Here is a 24,061-nt window from a genome sequence, read left to right as displayed (position 1 = left end):
ATATTGTGACAAAATAAGCCCACGGGTCTTTCACGTCGTTACATCCTTCTATTTCCTTGATAGTGCATATGCAATCGAAACGTAATTTGACTTGTGGTCCATCATCATCTGATCTCTAATGACACTTGAAGATTGGACGGCTTCCAGGAAGAATCATACATAGGCAGACCGGTTCCCCTGTAATTAGACTGGTGCAAAGGTGTTCGGTATCACAAGCTGCCGCATTCAACGCTTTGCTTTCTTCATGCGCCACTCCCAGTTTTGCCCTCTGGACATTTACGCAGGGACCGCCTTTGCCATCTGCTGCTGATGTGGTACATAAGTCACATCTGCAGTGGTTTGCAGCGCTTTACATGCTCGGCAGTGTTTGTGTGTTTGCGAATGTCCGACGGTCAAGCCAATGTAGAAGCTAGAGAGTTTTGTGTGGTATTCAACTGAGTGTCTCGTTCTCTCACTGATGATCCCGCGTGACTTCCTAGATGTGGTGTTCCACTTGCCAAGCGCACCGTGATGTTTACACTGTGTTGGAACTTTCAGCACGTGTGCTGTGCATTTACAATTTGATTTCACAGGGATGTGTACGAGATTGCAACCTATAATATATTTCGATGGCTTCAGGCGCAGCAACGCCGTGGAAAAACTTTGATTCGAGTTGATTCAGCCCAGTGTGTACGATGCTATAGGTCTCTCTCTTTCGCTCTCTCTCTCTCCCTTTCTCTTTATCTCCTCTCTTTCTCTCTCGCTCTATCTCTCTCTCTTCTCTCTCTCTCTCTCTTCCTCCCTCTCTCTCTCTCTCTCTCTTTCTTCTTTCTTTCTTTCTTTCTTTCTTCTTTCTTTCTCTTTCTTTCTCTCTCTCTCTCTCTCTCTCTCTCTCTCTCCTCTCTCTCTCCTCTCTCTCTCTCTCTCTCTCTCTCTCTCTCTCTCTCTCTCTCTCTCTCTCTCTCTCTCTCTCTCTCTCTCTCTCGCTCTGTCTCGTGCTCTCTCGCTATCTCGCTCTTTGCGAACGTGAATGCGGGACACAAATTGACGAATCGAGCTTTCCCGATAAAATTTACGGATGTTTGGCATTGCTCTCCCCCGGTATGCGTGCGCTTTACTTCCACGAGAGCGCTTGATCTGCTTTTCCCCAACTTTGGCAAGTCTGATGACATTTCTTTTCATCACTTCTGGTCTCCTGTGTTTTTGGGTCTACCTTGTTACCGTGTTGGTTTACTACAGACATGCAAAATTTGAATGAAAAGTTTCGGGCCCAAAAAGGACGCAGGTGGTCCACAGTTGATCTTGTCTTGGGGGCCAATTATTGATCTCTATGCCCTTATGACCCTCCTGAGAAGAGTGTCCCGACCGAGAATAGCTTCTCCCGAGTCCACTCCGGGTAGAGGCCGAGTCGAGTAAATAATTCCGAGTCCTAATGAGGGAATCTTCTGTTTTGGCGTGCCCTCGCGTCGAGGACACCTCATTAAGAGGACCGTGCGTTAAAAATATTGTTCCGGTTAGGTGATGCTCCAGTGCACAAATGCCCCTGCCTAGTAGCGTGGCCACTAGAAAGTAGAGCGTGATTTACGCCATGATCATTGCTGAAATGACGAGATATGAAACGCTGCCCCATAGAAGCAAGCTATTTCATCTCCAAAGCTCTTAGGGTGTTTATATCCCAAAGCTCGGTGTTGTGACTGCGGGGGGGGGGGGGGGGGGGCAGCGAAATACCCCTTCGCCTGCGTTGATGAATGCACATGTGGGGTGGGGTGGAGTCCCAAGCTGAGGAAGTGCCGTCGTTTCGCAGTCTCCGGACACGCAAGCCTGGCAGAATGACTACCTGCAGGGAACAGGCTGCGAGATGTACACAGAAACGCTCAGTCCCTCGTTTGTGGGCATGACATTCCCCATGGCTTCAGAGTGAGTTTGCCCGCCGTCGGTAGATGGCGCGCAAGTCGCCACGACCCAGTTTGCATGTCGGCTGCCCACCAGCGCCCCGGGCGACACGTTAGTTTGCGAGGCTGTTTAGTTGACGGGACCGTGGATCGCCATGTTGCACATTGTTGCCCAGAATCCGGAGCAATCTCGGATCAGGTAATAACACAATTTTTTAACTCTTCGAAAATATTCATCAAAATTTTTCTGGCCAGATGTAAATACAAACTTGACATGCGTGTTTGTGCCCAATTAGACCGCTTAAAACGTATTGGCTGTCGTTTCACTTAGACCATTTGACGGTGACACCCCAATAACGAGTTAAGCTGAATGACTTTGCTGCTACCTCTAATTAACAGCATGTTGCTTGCCTTGAATGTAGAAGCTGTTTAGTTGGATGTTTGTCCCCATTTTTGCCATGGGTGTACTTAACCAGTTTTTATGTCATGACTAAATAACATAAATTGGTCTGAGTCGGCCGAAAATCTTCAGCCAGATCACCCTGTAAGTACTCTCGTCGTAGCAGTCAAACCCAAGCTCTCCGGCGAACACATTTTCGGTCATTGAAGGATTCGAGATCTTGCGGAGTCATTGAGAGAACGAATTTGATGACGGTTTCATCAGTAGATACACCGTCACATGTATACTCGGTCAAAGCTACGCTCTAAACGCTAGGAATAAATGACGAATACAAGTGAGCAGAACTTGCATCACGTGCAACAGTTTGCTATTATACAAGTGCATTTAAGCCTCTTTTTGACAGACCCTGGGGGCTAAATAACCCAGGGATAGCGCCCGTTGCAATGTACATCGCACTTTTGACACCAGTGCTTAGAATTTCTGGGCTTTTCTTCTCACTTTTCTGGGCTTTTCTGTTTTTGGGCTTTCCGAATGTACTTTACCTTGAAGACGTACACTGATTTGGTGGCCGCGACTCACACTGCGGACCACCTGCTCCCAGCTCGCAAGCATCACAAACAGAACACCAGAATGAGTGGTGGTTACTCAGTCTGCCCGCGTTGTTAGCTGATTGATCAGCTGTTTCTTCACACGCTGCTTCGCCGGCAATACGTTCACGATTGGCCAGCTGCGGACTTGTTCTATGTCCGCAGCGTTTGATCTGGGAGATGTCCCACTCAGCTGTTTCCTGGCCAGCTGTTTGCCTTGGCTACTATCCCTGGGGTGGGGACATAGACACTTACATCCAATGGCTTGGCAGTGGTCAGAATAATTTTGACTAAGCGTGTAGCGGGAAACTTATGATGCAGGCAGAAGGTTTCCAGATTTTGTGCGTTCTGATGCTAATGAGCAAGCTGTTGACCGATTATTAGCTGTTTATCATGGATCCCTTTACGTTTATTTTGGCCTTGGAGAGACCAAATTCTGCTTGGTGGGAGGTACCACAAAAGTGTGATCACCATTTGCAAATCACACTGGAGCAGTCCGATTTCCGGTAAACGATATCGAAGCACATAATACAAATGCATGCTGCATGGCTGGCAATACCGTGTGTGCATGTGGTCGTAAGCGTTGGGGCATAGGGTGCCATTTGTCTAGTTACTCCTTCTTGCACTCGGACCTCCTTGAATTGTGCATAGCTAAGGTGACTGCACGCGAACGTCTTGAACGGTAAGCCAATAAGTTAACAGCGACGACGATTCTAATAAAAAACGATGTTTACATTTTCTTTCCCAGTAATTTGTTTATTGTCATTTTGTAGCTACTTCATGATTAAGATATTCTTTTCTTACACCGGTCAAAGTGCCCGACGCGCCTTTCGATCACTGTGTTGCCTTATTACATTCATACAGGAAATAATATCCTAAATGAACACCAACTGCTACATTTGGTGTCCGACCGGCGCTGCGCTTGCCTGCTGGCGGACGAGTCAGCCATTATCGCACGTTTGTGAGACATAAAATCGTTATAGGTATGTTGACTGATCAATAATAATAGGTCATAAGGGAGTAGAATCATAAAAAGGATTTGGTCTTTAAATGGCCAACCACAGCTCGTGAGCAGGCGGCCTCACCACCTACGCTCCGGCAGATTGTGCTTTACGAAGCTGAAGCTGCTGCTGCTGGCGATCGAAGCTCGCGGTGACGATGGAGCCGACAACAAGATCGCCATTAACCCCCGCCACATCAAGCTGCAGCCGAACACGCAGGGCTTCTTCATCGCCCAGTCGGCGGACGAGGTCAAACGGTGAGGGGGCTAGGCGTGACATGTTCTCCTTGCTTTGGGCGAGGTTAGATGGCGCGATACGAAATCATGTAACAGATGCTCTTGGAAGGAGCATGAAGTTAGCGATGAAAGAAGTGCTTATGCGGTTGCATGCTCTTGGTCAGGGAAGGACGAGTTGGGGGGGGGGGGGGGGGGGGTGAGAGAGGCTGAATACTCCTAGTCGTGCACTGATTATGGCTAAGGTGGGATACCCCAGGTCAATCAATGACGGTACAAGGTGGTAAGACACCGAATCAGTCCTTGTTAAGGAAACACTTCTGACGTTCCGTGCCAGTCTTTAACGAGGCAAGTTGGGTAACAAAAATTGTCGAATACCGCGAAGCGTCAAGGACCACACTCAAAAAGTTATTCATACTACCTATTGCCCTGCACGATCTTTCACGAGGCCGGCCGCATGGGAGTATGACGCTAAAACGTACGCGGAGACTATATCATTCACAGTCAGAGCTTATTCGACCAGTGGCACTTTTTCATTCAACTCTGTCGCTGCTTACTGGGATATGAGGACAGGCTTCCTCGCCATGGCCACCCACTTTTCGTTCCCATTCATTCCCTACCTTAGCCTCTTCACATTGTTTGTCTGTTGCCAAGAACATAGTTTAGAACCCCTGAAAGAGACTAAAACGCTTTGGAACCTCAGTTGATCTTCTTCTCATCCGGCAAAAATATCCATGTGAAAACGTATATGGCAAACAGAAGTATCTCATGGCTACTTTTGGCATTGATGTAAAAGGGAATCTTCCATCGTCTTTGAAGAGATTGAAAGAAAGCATTAGATATGATGGAATAAGCTGACTTGTAGAACTGCTGGGTATACTTTCAAGTTGGTGTAAGACTGCTTCTAGACAAACAAACTTTCTCTACTGGTAAATCATCTCCCCTCTATGTCATTTTTTGACAGCGTCATGAACTGGTTTGTATGACAGCACCCACTTACAGTTCTTCAATCTCCCAATAGGTGGCACGCAGTGGTGCTGAATGTGTTCTGAACCAAAGATTGTCGGTGCTCGTGTTTTGGCCGTTTATCGTGGTTTCTTAAATTATCCGTCACTTAAGGTACTTACTTGCATTCACGTATTCGGTTATAGCTCTGTTCAACCTATTCGATTATTATTCTGATTTCCGTAGGGACTGGAGAGAATGCCTAATTTCTTGCATGATGTAACACAAACGTACCTCTTGTTATAATCTTGCGCGGCTCGCGCTATATCGGTTAAGAGTCAATTGACCGCCGTTATGTCTATAAACGTGCTCACAAACGCCAGATATGGTTGACTCGACCATCGTTTATCACTGAACCTTGACCGCCGTATGGGCAGTGGATCGGCGAAATTGTGATGACGTCACTATGCTGTGATGGATTCCGGGTGACCTTGAACTGGTTCGCACGAAATAGTCTGCACATCTTCTAAGGGCGTGTGTCGCAGATACTAGGTTGGTTTTAGGTGTTAAAAAGGGCTGGACTGTCACTGTATATAATGATCTTCAAGATATTATATTTCAGCTCAAAAACCAACGTACAATGTGGAACAGTCCCTCTTAAGCATCATCTAGGCATTCTTGGAAAGTCCTATCCCCAGAACATATGTAATGAACGCCCCATAATTTCCCCAAATGTCTGCATAGGTCAGACCATTCGCGTTACTATGTGTGCACTTGTGGTGCTCATCCAACACGGATGGACCTTATTTTTTGCGAATTCATTGGATATAATTATTTTATGTCACTGAGTGACCCTTATTGACCCTTAGGTCTGTGAGCGGAGCAGTGATGTCATTGTCTCTAGTTTAGAAATGCTGTAAACCATGTTATCGAATGAACGGGAGACAGAGCCTCCAGTCATCCTTTCATGTGGACTGAGGACCTTGGCCATTGCATGTGTGCCCACTAATAGATCTGCTCGAGGGAGCGTGAGGTCGAACTTGCGACCTCATTAACATTACTGTGCTTCAAGCAGGTTAGGTCAGTGGCATGCTGCTAGGATACTTGGCACGTCCCGCTGCGAAGTACGTTACAGCCTTCTATTTATAATTTTCCTTCAACGCGGCTTGCTTCAGGGCCTGGTACTACTGCAAGTCCGTTGCCACGAGGACATCAAGGATGAGACCCTCATCAAAAAGTGCAAGTGCAAAAACTGTGAGTATTTGTTTGCGTGCTGAAGCCCCATGGCGACGGGCGGGCCACGTCCGTCGAATGAGTTTCGGCTGCTGTTCCGTTTATCTTCATATATTCGTCGGTGTTGTTTGTGGTGCTTGTGTAATGGACCATGGAATTGAGCAGAGCGCTTATCGCTCTTTGAGGGATGACTGACATCATGCACAGGGCTCGCTCTCAACAGTAGCGATGGTGTTTCTCGGACAGAGATATCTCAACGCATGTGGTGCGCTGTTTGACGTGCACAGCGCAACGCAACGGCAGTGGGCGGTAGAGGGGGGGGGGGGGGGGGGGGGGAAGGCACCACACAGTGTCATGATTTGTCCGTCCTTTTTTGCTGCTTGTATGACGCTACGGCCCAATTACTTCATGTGTCGACAACCCTCACGTGGTTTGATTTGAGTTAAATTATGGTAAATTATTTTCAACTGCGCTTCACTTAGCGGTCGGCACAAATTATTACCATTATTCGTGCCGTCATGACTTCCGAAGCCATCGAGCGGGATTGGCTGGGTGGATGTGTGTATAACGCACGGCTTTGTGTGCTGAATGCGTTTTATATTAGTTGACGCGGGTCTAGTGCTTTTGCTTATCAGGAACAAACATCAAGGCTCTTGGCGTCTACAACCGTTCATAAAGAGCATGCATTACGAATAGGCCCAAATTAAAGCAAATCCCGCTTTTACTATTAGCTCGAGACTTTCGATAAAAGCGTATCATAGTTTTTTAAACCGGCAACATTTTTCGCTCACCATCTGTTAAATATCTTTATCCTTTGTGTCATTTCTCTGTAACGTGCTGTGCTCACTTAGCAAATACGAGAAGATGTGCATACTCAACCATAGCGGTCGGTGCAGTTTTCTTATATGTTACTTAAGCTTTTGTCAGCTAAGCCATTTTTACCTGGTAAATATCAAGCATGTCAGTGACTGTAACACTAACGTAGAACCGCCATACTGTTAACTTGCTTACTTGCGACATCGGTATTTCCTCCAACGCATACTCGCCAAAGGCAGGATGATATGACAAATCAAACTTTTGAACCTTCCTCGAACGTGTCATCGTCGCTACAGTCCGAGAATCCTACCACAATGCCCAGCCATAGACCTGACAGACATAAACGGATTCCATCTGATTAGACGAGATGAAACCCGGTCTGGCCTAGACCGACATGCTCCGACCGCAAGTAAAAATGACACCCATCGCAAATTGGACCCGGCTTTAGTAGACACGTCATGGACGTGACGTAATCTTGCATTGGCCTGCTCATCATCCGACACTGGGCGTTCAACTCAGCCGCTTCTGGCTTATTTTAGGCCACACCTTCCGGACCGAAGCAGAGGAAATCTGACCTGAATGACGTCACAAAAGGCGGAACGTACTTGGCTTGACTCGGGAGGAACTCTCCTGACGAACTGTTCCTATGGGCTGGGCTGATGGCGATTACCAGTGCTGGGCCGGGCTGAACTTCCGTGACTTGGTTGACCTCACTGGGCCTGGTTCCACTCGCATTCTTTGAACTGACCGGATGTCACCTCGCCAGGCACAACTTGCCACTGGCCTGACCATCAGAAACATGCACTGACTCGACTCGGCATAATGAGCTGATCCGTGTGGGATGATCCCACAATTTCCAGAGCTTGTTGGCTGACTTTTAACCGGACATGACAAATTAATTGACTTGACCCGACTTGTACTGCCTGAACCCACACTGATCGGCGTCCACCTTCGCAGACATGGCACCACAATGCTTAGCTCTGGCCTTCTGGGACGTAGTGCAAACGGCGGCTGGATACAGAGCGGTAATCAGCGCGCCCGCGCCACGGCCCTTCATTGGTCTGCGACTCACACCCTCTCCCTGCTGCCGGGAGGCGCTCTGGGGCCCTTCATTGGTCTGCGACTCACACCCCGCGCTGTCCACGGCCCTTCATTGGTCTGCGACTCACACCCCCGCCTGTCCACGGCCCTTCATTGGTCTGCGGCTCACACCCCGCGCCTGTCCACGGCCCTTCATTGGTCTGCGGCTCACACCCCGCGCCTGTCCGCGGCCCTTCATCGGTCTGCGACTTACACCCTCTCCCTGCTGCCGCGCAAGCGCTCGCGGCCCTTCATTGGTCTGCGACCCACACCCTCTCCCTGCCGCCGGGAGACGATCCGGGGCCCTTCATTGGTCTGCAACCACACCCTCTCCCTGCCGCCGGGAGGTGACGCGCTTGAACGGCTCTCGAATATGACACTTAAAGTCGCTTTAACCGCCCCGTGTGGTGTTTTGACTACCACTTAGCTGCGCCCCGCTTTCACTAAGATTGAGTTCAGGACTACACGGTCTGAAAACGCTCCGTCGCGTTGTTTTAGCGTTCGGGTGTGCGGCATGTTAGCAAATAACAATGCCCTGGGATTCGCTTGCTCACTTTCTTATTTCAGAGCCCTTGTACCATTAACCGCGTGTTTAATTGGTGGACCGATGCTGGATTTTAATGCCATCGCCCAACTACGTGAACACCATATTTCGGAGGTGTCAACTGTTGGATGCGGGAAAAGCTTCTGATTTAGTTTACCGACGTCAAGTATTGTGTATAGGCATAACTTGTTTTTATATGTTTTCAGTTATGCAGCATCTACCAAAGCTCATGAAATCTGGCTGCTAGCGCTCGACAACTTTCGCTGTGCGTGTTTGTCTCGGTTTGGAGTGGCAACGCGAGCAACTGGAAATGCATTTGAGTCATTTCCCTGTACTTCTCAAATCTGAAAAAATCAAAATCTGAAACTTGCTTGGAATAAGCAACCGTATTGCATGGCATCACTAAGCTAGGCATAAGAGAAACATACATCATAGGTGCAGTGAGGCACCCCAAAGGATCGAATGTCAGCCGGCATATAATTAATAATTTTTTTACCCCGCGATTCATAAATGCTTTGGGGGTAGTTCTTTATAGGGGCGTCGGTTAGGTTTCTTCAATAGGCAAAAGGTGTTACTTTATACAACATGCTTAAGGGCACAGGAGGCAGTGATCTCAACAATGTTGTTAAAAAACAGGCTGTATTGGCTACGAAGTGAGGTTTTTACATTTGTCCCTGCATTGCGATGGATTTTACTGGAAAGTTGACTGGAAGGCCTGATCAGAATCAAACTCTATTAAAATCACTAATCCAAATGAATTTGAATTGTTGGAATACGTATGTCAAACTGGAAAGTTGGTGATGTCTTCCGTCTGATAAATGTGCAGTTGAACCCCATGTTTTGCCAAATGTGATCGATTCATGCGTAGTATTATCGCAAGCCATTTTCGTGCCAACTTAGATAGGATTTCGGAAAGGTGCGTTGTTTAGCTCTTACCTTGTCAACTCTTACATAGCATTGGACTGGCTCATGCAGACGTCTTTGACAGGCCTGAAACCAAGGAATCTAAAGAATTTGCCGATTGTCTCCCCAACTTCAGATGAACCAAATATCCAGGCAGACCACTTTATCAGTGGCGTTTCTGAATGAGCCATTCCGTCCGCAGACCTGTAATGCTTTAAGCATGTGCTTAAAGCACGCTCTTTTACTTCCTTGCAACGCTCCCACACATCGTGCTCCGTGATTGGACACTTGGCTAGAGCGATGGTTTTTTTTTCTCAAAAATCACGTTTGTGCCATAATAAAATGTGTGAATTGCCTAGCCTATTGATAGTCCTACAATCTGTAAACTCGACCGCGCAACGGTTTCGCAGCTGGCTTTCCGACTGGAAGATGACTGTGATCATCCGGGACGCGATTTATTAATTCTGTTTTACACAATTGATGACTGATTATCCAAACACGCTATATGTCTCATCCACGTGCACATTGCTGTCTTGGTTTTTTATTCGAAAGCAGCTTGGCAAACACATCAGATCGGAAGTTGATCAACCTCTTCCTAGTTCACTCCATTGATCGTATCATTGTTATGGGTAACAGCAATCGGTCTTAATTTGCGACTTTACGCGCCATCATTAACAGCGCCGGATTTCGTTGTGAACCTCATATTGTGGTTTGTGTGACAACGTGCCCACCGAGACAGCTTATGTGAATCCTGTTCGCCCCGTCCAGTACGCCGGTCGCTGTCGCTTAGGCTGAGGCTAACAGACTGTTGTGCAAGCAGTACCTACTAAACAGCCCCTAACAGTGTTTGTGTCGCAAACGAGGCTGCAACATGAGGAGCACTCACGGATCGCCACGTTCATGTTTGCCTTGCGTCTGTTGCTTCGGCAAACTAATTGTAACTGTAAAAAACTTGCAATTATGTGGTATTTTTAGGAAGGCATACATCAACTGTTTCCCAAAAGCGCTAACTTTTTCACTTGCGTGGACACATTGGAATTTCCGAATGCGCACACAAAGGCGTGTGGGCTGGGTCGCCTCATACCCAGTAGCCATGAAGTGGCTATTTATTCATGTCAGCCCTCAGCTGGCGTGCTCCAGAAAGATTCACCGGATAAGTACGTCAACCAGGTCTCTGTCGAGTCATTCGTCGACAAAACTTCACCATCACATGGCACCGCCTGGCTCAAACGGCTGTATCGTGCTTCGGAGCGGCTGGGGACAGCGGCGCGGCAGCCCGCGAGCACCCGCTAGCGCACGCGGCCTACCGCCGGCGTCGGGCCCGCCGCCCTGCTAACATGGCCTCGTTGCCCGCAGTGATCCCGCTAACACGGCCTCGTCTCCTGCAGTGATCCCGCTAACATGGCCTCGTCTCCCGCAGTGGCCCTGTTCCGCAAGGGTGTGCGTGCTGTGCAGATGGTGGGACGAGCAAGTAGGTTCGCTGTTCGCTGTTGGCCGCTCTGTGCTGCGCTGTTCACTTGACCGAAACGACGAGGTGTGCTGTTGCTTACTGCTCCCTCGGTGGAAAAGATCGGGTGGTGTCCCGTGCCGCCCGAGACGTTGGGGCGGCGGTTAATGACGTCACATGAATTAAGGGGATTCGGGTGCGATACTGCGGTTCTTTGCTTTTCATTCACGACAGGTCAGTTTTGTGTTAAGTTGAGCTCAAGGAGCCATTTGAGTTTTAGTCACGTGGGCTATCCCATAGATTACTCACTAAGTGGTTGATGCCCCATGCAAAATAGCATTTTCTTGAAATTGGGAAGCCATATTTGTCTAAAGGCGCTGTGACAATAACATCCGAAGTACGGAAAGTTGTAAAATGAGCCAATACCTCAGCAAGCATCCCGCTTTGTTGGATATTTGCCAACACAGCAAAGGCCAGTATAATTTATCCGGGCGTACCCACAACAAAGCATTGCGCTCTGGGGTAGCAATGTCGATTTGTCCCCGAGCTTGAGAGCAAGGGTCTGTCCCGAGGCCTCGTTAAGTTTCGGTCAAGTGTCAGATGTGCCTCTAAGCTTCCTTCTCGCTTCTATCTGTGCCTTTCGCGCCACTGGGAGCCGCTCTATCGTTTTCAATGTCGCCTTTCCGCACCCGCGAGCAATCCGCTTGCGCACAAAGACACTGCCATGACTATCTAAGCTGTTCTCAATGTCGCCTTTCCTCTTGGCTAGTGCCACCGCACACCTCATAAGCCACCCGCGGCAGGCGGCTTTCCGATGCCTTCGCCTGCTTAGCTCCGACTTTTCACCTGTCCTCTGCGACCGCCAGCCGAGCAGCCAAGCTTGACTCGCCTCAGCCTTTCTTCTTCGCATCTGTGGCGTTATCGCTGTTTGCGTGCCAGTGAGTCGATGTTCGTGCATGTCAACCTTGCCCCATCCCATCGATTAGTCCCGTGTGTGGCATTTAACACAACTGTTCTTTGTCTAAACAAATATGCGCGCCTCCCAATAACTGGCTGCTGTTCCAATCGATGCTTCGTCGTGCATTCCGTCGTCTCGCCAGTGCTCATAAGCGGCCGTGTCGGTGTCGTGTCGGTGACGCTGTGCCATTCCTTTGACCTACTGACCTACCTAGTAGACCTTCTGCCACGTGTGCAGGCGTAACCCACCATCCCTTCGCTGGATGTGTCGGCGGGCCCCAGTGTTGGCACGGTGGGCTCCTATGTCGTCCCCAGTGTTGGCACAGTGGGCTCCCATGTCGTCCTGGCTCCGTCTTGGCGTGTTTCCGCTGGCGGCAATGTGAGCCTGCCGGTCTTTTACGAACACTCTCGATAATTGCATGGGTCGGGCGCGCATGCTGCGTTATTACAGTTTGTAAGCGTTGCAAAGAACGGGCAGATCCGCCCCTAGCTGGGAGCTTATTTGACAACGTCACGGTGGGGTAGTTCACGCACCTTGTTTCTTATCGCCAGTGGGTTCAGGTCGGCGGCCACAGTTTCGCCCTGGACAGTAGTACCCTGTGAATGCACGCATGGTGGAAGTAGTGATCAAGAAGAGTTTATGTGAATGCCAGTTTTACCTATGCTTCGTTATGCGCTTTTATCAAAATTAATGAAATATAGGGCGAACAATTTTGTACCTACGGGAATTTTGGTACACTACCAGCATGCTGATGTACGTCTCTTATGTCGACCTGTCGACTATACTGCCGTTGGAGTTCAATAGATGAGAACACACTCCTTATATCTTCTTATAAAACAAAAAAATGCGAATAAATTTGACTACAACAAACTCTAAATTCTCTTCAGTCCAGTATTAACAGCAATATTTTCTCGTCTGACTTTGTGGCTAACGACGGCCTACCACACGTATACATTCTCGGAATTCTCCGATAAGCTTATTGCAAAAAGTCATCATAATATGATTCTTTCGCTGCTGCTGTTAATCCATACAACATAAGTTATTTATTGACATATTTGTGCTGCCCACTTCAATGACGAATCGTCGATATAATCGTAGTGTGTCGACCGTGTGCAACCTTGCATGCAAGTCATTGTACATACTCGCAGAATCGTTCGTTATGCGTGTTCTAGACCTGTGCTACCAGTCAGTGTCATTTATCATGTAATGTCACGAGACGGCATCCTGTGTGATCTGCTTCCGATTCCATTCGATGGCGGAGTGCGAGCCGAAAAAAGTGATTCCATCCAGCCAGACGTGCAGCCATTTAGTTATCCCGTGGTCGTCTGCCGACGCGTAGTATCTGTTACTTCGCGTCCAGTAATGTGCAACATTTTTTTGTTTTCATCCATACAAATGTGGTTGAGCTCATTTGTACCACCATCTCGTGTCGTCAGATGCTCCACAGCACACTCGACCAGCCCCGGACCGTGCTGTGCGTGTGCTGGTGTCTCATTTTCGGGAAAGTTGCCGGTGTAAAGGTGCTGAAGGTGTCTGTGCAATGTGTAATCCCGCGTCTTTGTGTTGTACTGAACTCGTTCTCTGCCGTACCAAGCGGAAAAGGTGGACTCCAACGGGTGTAAGTCACGTTGGCGCTTTGGATTTTTGCCTTCGTAGTTTGCGTGTTCGAGGCCAAGTTCGCCTTTTGCTAGTTATTCCTAGTTGGGATGGCGCTGGCTTGAAGGTCAGCTGCAAACAGACCTGGCTTCCCTCAGCTCGGAAATGCTTTTGCTCGGTGTCGATGTGTTGCTCCGACTGCAATCTTGGATGCCTCAAAAATTGTGTGCACGGTTGTGTCCGACTATGAGGCAAGAGCCTCTTGGGTGACATGCCGTTAATGATGACTACTGCTGGCACTGTTTTGTGCGCCAATACGAACGCCGTGTACATTGTAATTCGACTCATAAGGCTGCGGTCAAAAGCAACACGTCGAAGCCCAAACAGAAACTTCCCTTTCGAGAGGAGATCAGACGTAGTCGAGGCGGTGTGTCTACCACCGTCCATAGTTAGCCGGAATGGGCCCTGCTCGCCAGATGCTCATGACGCCTAGGTAGACGGAATGAAGCCCCACACCGGTTGCTAGCCATTCAGTAGTTGGATCGTGAGCTGAGGTACAGGTGGGGGTCAGCAACAGCTGACGGGACGCCCACTCCACCGCGTGCCTCATTTGTAGAGTGCTGGAATGGGACGAGACGCAACGCTCCTGGGTACGAGCAACAAGCATGAACCTAAATATAATCGCAGTGAATATCTTAAAAGAGACAACGAGAGTGTGGTTTCCCACCTCGTCGCTGGTATGCTTCAGACCATTAGAAATAGCTGCCGCGTGATAGATTATAGGGGCATAGCGGTGTTTAGCCTCTGTGCTTGCTGTTTCATGTCTGCCGTTGTCGAGTACAAGCGGCCCCAAATTTAATGATACTTGTCAAACTTTTGTAAAAAAGTGCCTCAGTTGTATACTTTTGGACTGAAAGCTTATGAACTGAACCAAAAAGTCCTGAAACTGAAACCAAAAGTCCACTCAAAGTCGTGAACATGAACCAGCGACCGTTTAGTTCATATTCAGCACTATCACGATCTCACTGCTCCCGTCCCTATACTGCGACCCTTTGCCAATAGCAGAGTCCGGTACACCACTATTGCTCCCCGTTACCAACAGCAGAACCCGCTACACCATTTTTGCGCCCTGTTACCAGTAGCAGAATCCGGTACACTACTTTTGCGCCCCATTGCCAATAGGCTTTGGCACACCACTATTGCGCCCCGTTGCCAACAGCAGGATCCGGTTCAGCGGCCATGACACAGCCCTCCGCTTCCGGAGGGTGCCTGAGTTGTCTCAGAGCAGAATCTCAGTCATCTCCTGATTTGGTAATCCTGTACACTACCCCGGTGCCGGTCTTCCATAACGTAAGGGCTTCCATAAGTGCCTTGGAATGGTTTATTACACAAGCATGAACGAATACCATCTCACAGACAGCTGACGGGCGAGAGTGTACACGGTAGGCTTGTGGGTAAGTCACCGGGCAAGGGCAAAGGGTTGTAACGTGTTGAGAACCAAGTATTCAGACTAGGAAATTGGTCAAGCGGTATCCTATTGACACGGCATTCTTCTTGAATTCTTGGAAACATGTATCGCACTGTTTGCACCGGTTTCCTTATAACTCTTTACGGAAATGTAAGAATTTCTTTTCAACTGCGAACAACTCTTCCCTCAGTCCGGATTATCTGTACATATGATGCTGTTCGGACTACAGCCTGCACTAAGTGGATATGGATGGGTGTTGGTTGTTCATACTTCGCTGATTTCTCACACGTTCGTTGCAATGATTCGTTTACTTTGTATGTTGTAATTAGCATGCCCATTTCCATGTTTAGATCGCCATACAGTTTTTGCTCATGTACACACATGGACTGGATACCGTCAGTGTACTTACTTGCGCGTGAAGTTAAGCAACCGCATGTGTTTCACATGTCGAAATCGGAACGTTACGTACCCTCTGGGCTTATGGTGCATGCAAACCGATGTTTGAAATAGTTCTCAATAGTTTTCCCCCAGTCACACTGCTGTTAAGGACAAAGTCGAAGGTAAAAGAGAAGTGAACTTGAAATGAATAAGAACGAGTTTAAAAGAGGTTTGGCATTGATTAACGTGCTCTTAAATGCTAGCTGAATAGCAAAACAATCTCTCCGTGTAGAGTGCACGAACGATGGACATCTACCATTTCATCAAGGTCTTCCCGTACACACTCCAATGCAATGTAGCAAACTCAAAACAGTTTTCTGCCGCATAGTCTGGCACTCTCTCGTGTCAAAGCTTAGCTTAACATCGCATCGCCGCGTTGTCTTTATTACCGCATGTCTATGCAACCACGCTTCTCGCATGCGGATGCTTCCCAGCAGGTCATGTCTGCGCGACACCGAAATGGTGACCGACCTCCACGCGTGGAGGGTCGGAAGGTCATGCCAGGTGATGGCAAAATGCTTCTCATCGTTTCTGCGGTTGCGTGGCAACCGTGCAAGTCGATCTGTGAGCTGCGAGTACCGTGTTCTGAGCTTCGGTGTAAAACCCTCTGACACTTAACGCCGATTGAAATCATGTATCGTGGTATTTTCCGTTCTCCCGAATGGTCGCCTTCAGACTGTCACGGGCCGTAATTCGGTCTCAGGCCGCCCGGATGGCAGCGTTGTAAGAGCGAAGGCCAGTGTGCTCACCTCCGCAGGCCAACACCGAAAAGACACCAGGGTTTGCGCCCGGATCCTCCGGGTGCCGCTGGGCGACTCTTGTCGAGCGAAGCGCGCATGCGTAAAGCGGTAGAGTTGTAAACTCGAAGGGACGAACGATCCGAGTCGTACCGTTCTCGTTCAGTCATTTTCGCTTGTTACTGCTGTTGCTGGTCATGTAGGGAAAGATGCCGACGGACTCAGTTTTCCACTCCTCTGGCGCTTCGCGGAGTGTTCTCCGTTCCGGCACCACGGGGCCGACGCCGCCCGGACGCCCTGGCGCCGCCGGTCAGAGCCCGGGTCACGTGACCTGGCCGGCTCGTTCCAGTGGCGCTGTCGAACCAGAACAGCACGGCGGCGGTGAAGGCCTCGCCTAGCGGCGGCCTGCTGGAGGCGGCCAAGCAGCTCACCAAGATCAACAAGAACGGGTCGGACATCAGCTCCCAGGTCCAGGGATACAACAGGTGCGGTGCAGGAGGGGTGGGGTGTGTGCTGACGTCTGGCCGAGGGGGTCAGTGGGTGGGGGGCGGCTGGTTACTCGGGTGCGGAGGTTCGTGGGTGCGTTTGGAATCACGTCCGGAGGGGGGGGGGAACAGGTCATGTTGGGCCCTGGTTGTGGGGTATGATAGTGGGTCTGGACCGGGTTCAGGCGCACAGCAAGCAGTCACGGGCAGCAGGTGCAAGGGCGGAGAGTGGGGCCTCCTGCGGTACGGAGATTAGGGAGCACGATGCACTGGGCCTAACTCGGATGAGGGGATACAGGCCGTCCAGCTTTTGGGTCCGGGAGGGCAACAGATGCGGCACGGCTCAGGTTCCGGTGTGGGTACGATAATGATTTGATGACATTTGACATGTTATGCCGGTTTGGTTCACGAGGGATCGGCAGATGATATTTTACTGTTACGTCACGGCGTGACAATGTATTTACTTCCGAGACTTGCTTCATGATGAGGCATGTGTTGGGCGTATCTGATAGTATGGAATGCAGTAGCTGGGGTATGCATTTCCGTAGGTTATTTCTGAGTTTTCATAACTCCACCAACGGAGAGCTTGCTTCACTTTAGAAGTGTGTAAACCGAGGTTAAATGGCGGTTTTCTCGACATGTGGGATAGCAGAAGAGGACCGGTACATGCCGCAAGAATTGCATTATACAGTGTCCAGCCGTTATAAAAGGGCATGAGCCTGATGGTAAGCGCCCTTTCTGTGTTCGGGAAACTGCATCGATAGTTTGCATAAAACGACTGGTGTTGATAAGATGTTTCCTACCAATGTTCTGGTAACAACGTTAGTGGTGTAGATAAATAAGTAAATGTAGATATGCTGGTTATTGAACATTAGCCTGTCAGCAATGTTTTCAAGACCTGTGACTCAAAGCATATACTCAATATATTCGGTGACAGACAGCGAAATGTCAGTGTGTACCTATAAGCCATTTACCTTTGTAGTGTTCCCTTTTGAGAGGAAATAGACAAAAGACGAAGAGACGAAAGTGCTTAAGCACCCTGAAATAAGGATATGTTTGTATCAGCTGGCTGACGGTAGAACGGTGGGAATTTCGCCCGTATTTTTTTCGGCCCGCGGACTTATTCGCAATGACCGAAGCATGAGTGAGGTTCGTAGTGAAAAGAACATGCCCAGGGTTGGTGCCAAGCATGGGACAGTTTTTCTTTCCATCTTACACATAGGTCCAGCGTAACAATTTTTCTCAAATTTTGATTGCATTTTGCCTTGAATCCCTGCAGTGCCCGCCCATGCTGAGGTTAAGCTAAGCTTGCCTCGGTTTTAGCCTACCGACTGACAGTATTGGATCAAAAATATTTATTTGTCAATCTAAGTGCGGTTGGGGGCCTAGAGCATCACTTCAAATCGACGTCAGCTAGGGAAGGTTGAGCATTCATGCGGCTTTCTGTAATTTATACGAGAATTTAAACTAGTTTTCTAGTTCATTGCCCAAGTTTTACGCAAAAGTGGGTGCAACACCACAAAGAGTCCAATGCGGCAATGTGACTCCTTGAGCGGACCCAGCCGTACGTGATATTGGAATGAAAAAATCTGATATTAATAGCTTATTTGTCGGCTGGAAGCATCGGCGCAAACAACTTTTTTAATTGTTTAATGTATGTTGTGTGTCATGCATGTTATGAACACATGCACGGATCGTGCTGATGTTTTAGTTAGGTTAGATTACAACATTTCGACGGGCAGGATAATTCATCTTCTTTGAACTACCTGACTGTGTGACCTTGAGCTGACCTCGATCACTGACTTGTATTAATGTGGGACGCACCACACCGGGTAGAAAACTTGTGTTATTTGGTGCTGGTAGCAAAATACATTTACCATCGCCCCTGGTTCGTAAGGGCCCTAGTGTTCCCAGAATAATTTTAGGTATTGGAGGAATCTATATCACATCGCAAGGCATTGGCTCCAGTTTGTTGGAGTCGTCGTAAACTCAGTATTGTTGTCAAGTTATGTCGCTGTTTAATAACGTCAACATGAAGAGGGCTATTTGTCCTCTCTTGTGCTAAAATTATTGCATGCCACCTTATTTGATACCAACTCTGAAAGGTACAGAAAATGGGACACACAAAAGGGGGCAAAAAGGGCAAAAGTCGTCGTACGTCATGGGCTCTCTAGCAAAATGGCTGCTTAACTTTGCACCCAAAGCGTGTCTGTTCCGTCACCGTGTGCCAATTCCATATTTTGCACTTGTAGATTTGGACACATGAGACCAAATCGTAAAGCGCTACAATTGCACAATGCCTTATGTTCACATACTGAACAAAAATGCCTTCGACGGTAAAAACGTTCGGCTATTTTAATAGTTTTATTGCCAAAGCTATAGTATACGCTCCTGCTTACTTAATTTTGGTGCGTTTCAAATTTAGGGCCATATCAGATCGCAGTCTAATGATGTAGGGAAGAAAAACGTCACCATGTTTATAGTTTTTTCTCTCTGTGTTCTATGACTCCCACGTGCCCTGACGTCACATTTTACGGCCTCTAGCCTCGCGAAATCAGTGTCTCGAGCAGCTGCCTCTGACCGCTGCTTTATGGTCCGTGGACAGTTGGTATGAATTCTTCCGGCGCGTAATCCTGTCAACGTTGGGTTTGATAGCCCCTGCAGGGAATTGCCGAATGGCCTAGCCGAGTTTGATGACCGCTGGGTCTGTGTGCCATGAGCGCAGGCGCTCACACCAGTGACCGTAACTATGAACACCCCAACAACTTTCCGCTGGCCAGCCCCGTAACCAAACCGCTAGCAGGCACAGCAACCGCCCTGGTAGCCACCGTGGTAACAATTTCGGCGACCTGTCTGATAACCCCCCGCCTTGCCAGCCCGGTTACCCAAACGCTAACCAGATGTGGTAACCGCCCCTGCACTAACCACCCCGACAACAACGCCGTGGTGACCACCCAGTAACCACTCGGAAACCAGCCGCTAACCAGCCTGTTGCTTACTGCCTGCGCCAGCCCGGGTAACCGTGTCTCCCGGCCTTGCAGGCTCCCAGAAGAGACGGCACCAGCCGGTTATCAGGCGCTGCCTCTGGCCTACGAAGTGAAAAAGCTCCTGTACGAGCACTTTTAGTCCGCCCTTTTGTCGTAGCTAGCCGATGCGCCCAGGCCGGATGTCGAGAATGACACGGATCGCCGCAGTTGCCACCACTGTCGATGTGTATCGTTGCTCTTGGCTTGCGCACCGGTTTCGGCTGTTTTGGCGAAGGCGTATCGTGGTTCGCATGCTTAAGTTGTGCCTCAAATCCATTCAGCCTGGTTGTTGTTTGTCGGTGGAGGCTTACATTAGAAGCTTCCTTAGATGAGGTAAGCATGCTTAGCCGAAAAAAGGCTTCACTTTCTACAAACCTGAACATTTCACGCAATTTTGGCAATGCTCGAAAATGTTGGAAGCAATTTGCACGATAAGCCTTCGTTAAAACGGTAGCCAGCTGATCTGATCAGAATGCATCCGAACCTTCCCATAGAGTAGGCGAGGTACTCTGGCATTCTGTCGTTCGTTGTCGTGTCCATGGCCGCGCCTGCAGGTTCGGTACGTGTGCGGAAGGCGGCTGGTCGCTAGTCAGCATCTGTGCCGCCCTCGTGTTTCGGAGATCGCTTCTTTTAGCTTTGCAACCGTGCTGCTGCCGCCGCCGCGGTCGCCGCCGCCGCCTCTGCTGCCGCCGCCGCCGCTGCTGCTTCCGTTGCTGCTGCCGTTGCTGCTGCTGTTGCTGCTGTTCTGCTCTTGTGCTGATCAGCTCAGCTCAGCTCAGCACGGCTCAGCAGGCGCCTGCTGACAATGTCAGCGCTGACTGCGCTGGAAATCTCAAGCAATGTTGCATTTGTTGGTGACGCTTAACGGTCTGTTTCAAGGAGAAAGAACGGTATATTGACCTTGAGGAGATCGCGGTGCTAGTGGACGTTGAATGCTACGGTTAGGGTATGCTAAGGTAAATGGACATGAAGAAGGCAATGCGATGACAATTGACGACAGGAATGCTGGCGTAAGTTTCATAAAAACCTTGCACGAGCTAAAAACAATCAACGCAAACGTTTTCTTCAAAAAGTCGATTTGTTTTCAAGTGCCCAAATGGATTCCATGGACACTCCTCGCATCATTCCTCTCTTAACACGCCGTGACGTCAATTGCTGTTTTGTGACGTGGCGTCATTATCTTTTCTGTCTTCGTGTGATCTTTACTATCAGTTTGCTTTCCAGCGTGGGGTCGCTTGAAGGTCAGCATCACAACAGCGCGCAATGCAACGGGATATTGATTAACTCGGACAATGCTGGTTTCGTGGATTTCAAGTCCCCGTACTATGGTTCATTTGAGCGTTCCAACATGTAAGTTTTCTGAATTTACTATATTTTTGTTTTCGCTTACTTTCAAGAGCTGGTGTCGGACGTTTGTTGGAAAAAGGCGAGTTTGGCGAACAAATTGAAATATTGGTTTGCAGGCATGGACCAGTGTCGCGCATGACGTCTTGGTGTGTATGACCTCATACGGAAACCAGCTATGGTATTCAGGTCGGAACTGGGTGGCCGTGTTTATTTCCTTACCATCATTTATCAATTATTTTCGGGTAAAATTGTTTTCCGCGAACTGATGCACTGATAGAATTGTGGGATGATATTTTTTTTGTAGACAGACCATACTTTTGAATTGCTTTAATTCCAAATGAGTTCCTGCAAAAACTCCCGAAATTTGTTTTCAAAAGTCGGTAAGTTGTAGCAATAACCCAAGACAGTAAGTCAAGGCATCTGACAGTCGAGTTATTTGGCTGTAAGCCAATAGCTCGAGAATTCATGACGTTTTCGGTGTTTCCTTTGGCACATGACCCGGACCGAGTCTGTCATTTACCGTAAGCTTTCTTCAAAACGTTTGATGAGCGGAACTGGCAAATGGAGAAAGCAGAGAGGGAAGAGGTACCATTTCGCCAGCCTGAACATTTGGGTTGCTAGGATGATGATGACCTTCAGAGGTCATTGATATAAGACAGCCCGGCTTGACGATGATGAGGAGAGCATCCACTGGTGATAGCGGCGCAACAGGCATGCTTTAAACGGGGCATTGCATTGCATGACATTTTCACTTCCTGGTCTCCATGACTGCCTGATTTCTCTGTGATTCATTTCGTTTGGAGGATAAATGGGAAGGCCATCCCGTTTTTATTCTCGAACTTCCTGTTTCCTTTTTTGGCTCAAAGTTTTTTCTCTTTGGCCGATAAGTCGATGGTGTTGGAACGTACCGGGTCGTCTAGTACACTTCTTCATTTTGCAGTGAAGATACCGGTTGTAGAAATGTGCGTTATCGTTCAAAATTGTCACTGTTCGAATTCGCCTTCTAGCGAGGCTATTAAAACTTGGATTTGGACAGGTTAACGCTAACGGTGTCTTTTTTTGGGGGGGGAACCACTCTGATGATGCCACATGCACGTTTTCGTAACCCGTCTGGGCAGACATAAAACCCAGCTTCCAGAATATTGTTAAGTTCGATGTAAGCAAAATGTCCTCGCGATACAAAGAAGTATGCCTCCACTCAGAACTGAGACAACTTTTGGACTTGATAACAGAGCCAAATCCAAATTGTTCACGTCAGGGATCTCGCGCCGCTACTCTCCCAGGTCCTGTCTCCCGGGTTCTGTTGCCATGCGCAATGCCGTTTGACAGAGCGCATTACAGAATGCTGGAATGTTTATTACGGTGAACTTGGTTCCGGTTCGCATGTGTTATGGCAACAAAGAAATCATTGTTCATTATGGATGAATGGAACTGTCCCTAACTGATGAAAATCGCTGTTTGAAACGAAGCCATTCCGGCAAAGGAACAAGTACCCGTGTTCTTCCCTCTGAATAATTTATTACTCCTACGCGCCGCAAAAGTTATGCAAATGCTTGTTCTGTTTCAACGCACAGCTTTAAGATGGTTGGTACTACGAGGGTTGCATGGACATTTCGCCACTTTGTTCTTCAGTGCACAATCAACATCTTCTCCAGCGCCAAGCCCATCACCAAAATGAATATGTTGAAACACTGAATGTCAATGCGAATAAGAAGTGATGGGATAGCTGGTATGAGTATGCCCCTGGTTAGATCGATGAAACAAACCACACACACACGTGCACATCGCAAAAACATATGCATAACCACCGCCGCCTCCACACTCTTCCTGCACGCGCCATGCTCCCCGTGACGTCACCTGGCGTGACCCTGTGACCTGGCGTAACCTGACCCAGTGACACGCGTGACCCCAGCCCGGCGTCGCGAGCCGCCGGCGGTGCCAACGCCGGTCCCGGCGGCATCCAGTCCGGCATCGCCGACGACCAGTCCAAGGACTTCGACTTCGAGAAGACGGAGATGAAGTACGACAGCACGGGCATGTTCCACTGGTGCCCAGCGCGCGCCATGGAGGACTGCATGCTGGTAGGTGGCGCTGGGAGCACCTCACAGACATGCTGATACGGCTGTAATGAGCCCACTATGGGCGTAACTGTATGCACATCCCCTGGCCCCTGGTCCTATATTGGACCCGCTATGGGCGTAACTGTGTGCAAATCCCCTGGCCCTTGGTCCTGTAATGTGCGCACTATGTGCGTAGTTTGTCATGCTCGTGCATGACATGCCATGTAAACATTCAAACATACCTGTGATCATGCACGAATGATTACGTGTAGTGTCACCGTGAGTAGCAGGTGGCATTGTGCACCACTGCTGGTGACTTGATCACTGATCAAGGTCACTGTCATGTCGTAGCGTATGCTCACTGCGACGTCACCTTGTCAGCTGTTGCGTATTGTGTTGTGTGCACTGAAGCAGAGAGTGACCTGTGTTTTGATGGGGTTTAGCGGCATATGCTGAGGAATAGGAACATGGACATATATATGTGGATGGATATGAGGATGTATGGATACCTTCCCCGGCGGCCTTTGATCTCGCCGAGCGTTGGTGTGCATTGGTGTGGTGCTGTCTGGGTAGGTGCTTGAAGGTTGAGCCCCCATTATGCTGTTTCAGCAGCGGCCTTGTCTTTAGTGGGGGACGTGATCGCCCAGTTGGGAGGGATTTGTGCCACCCAGTGGGAGAGCCGGGCTCGAATCCCGACGGAGGCTACGCCATCTCGAAAAGTGGCCGTGGCTTCAGCTGTTGGTCAGGCCAACGAGCAAGCTGTAGCCTCGGTTACAGCTGAGGTTAAAACGGGTATCACCCATTTGTATCAGGTTTTGAACTGAAATGGCTTACTTAAAGGCCATTCGGTGCTGTTCAAAGCCCTGCCCCTCGCAGGACCTAAACC

The 24,061-nt window shown here is 49.0% G+C and overlaps 1 pseudogene; it reads left to right on the top strand.

Moving 5' to 3' along the window:
* The first annotated feature begins 1,776 nt into the window (after nucleotides 1–1,776).
* LOC119104244 (calcium-activated potassium channel slowpoke-like) overlaps nucleotides 1,777–24,061 on the top strand; it is an 89,633-nt pseudogene continuing 67,348 nt past the window's right edge.

The sequence above is a fragment of the Pollicipes pollicipes genome, unplaced genomic scaffold, assembly GCF_011947565.3.
Source record: "Pollicipes pollicipes isolate AB1234 unplaced genomic scaffold, Ppol_2.1 Scaffold_6052;HRSCAF=7182_pilon_pilon_pilon, whole genome shotgun sequence".
Lineage (NCBI taxonomy): Eukaryota > Metazoa > Arthropoda > Thecostraca > Pollicipedomorpha > Pollicipedidae > Pollicipes > Pollicipes pollicipes.
Note: the sequence above shows the minus strand (reverse complement) of the source record. Positions and strands in the feature narration are given on the sequence as shown.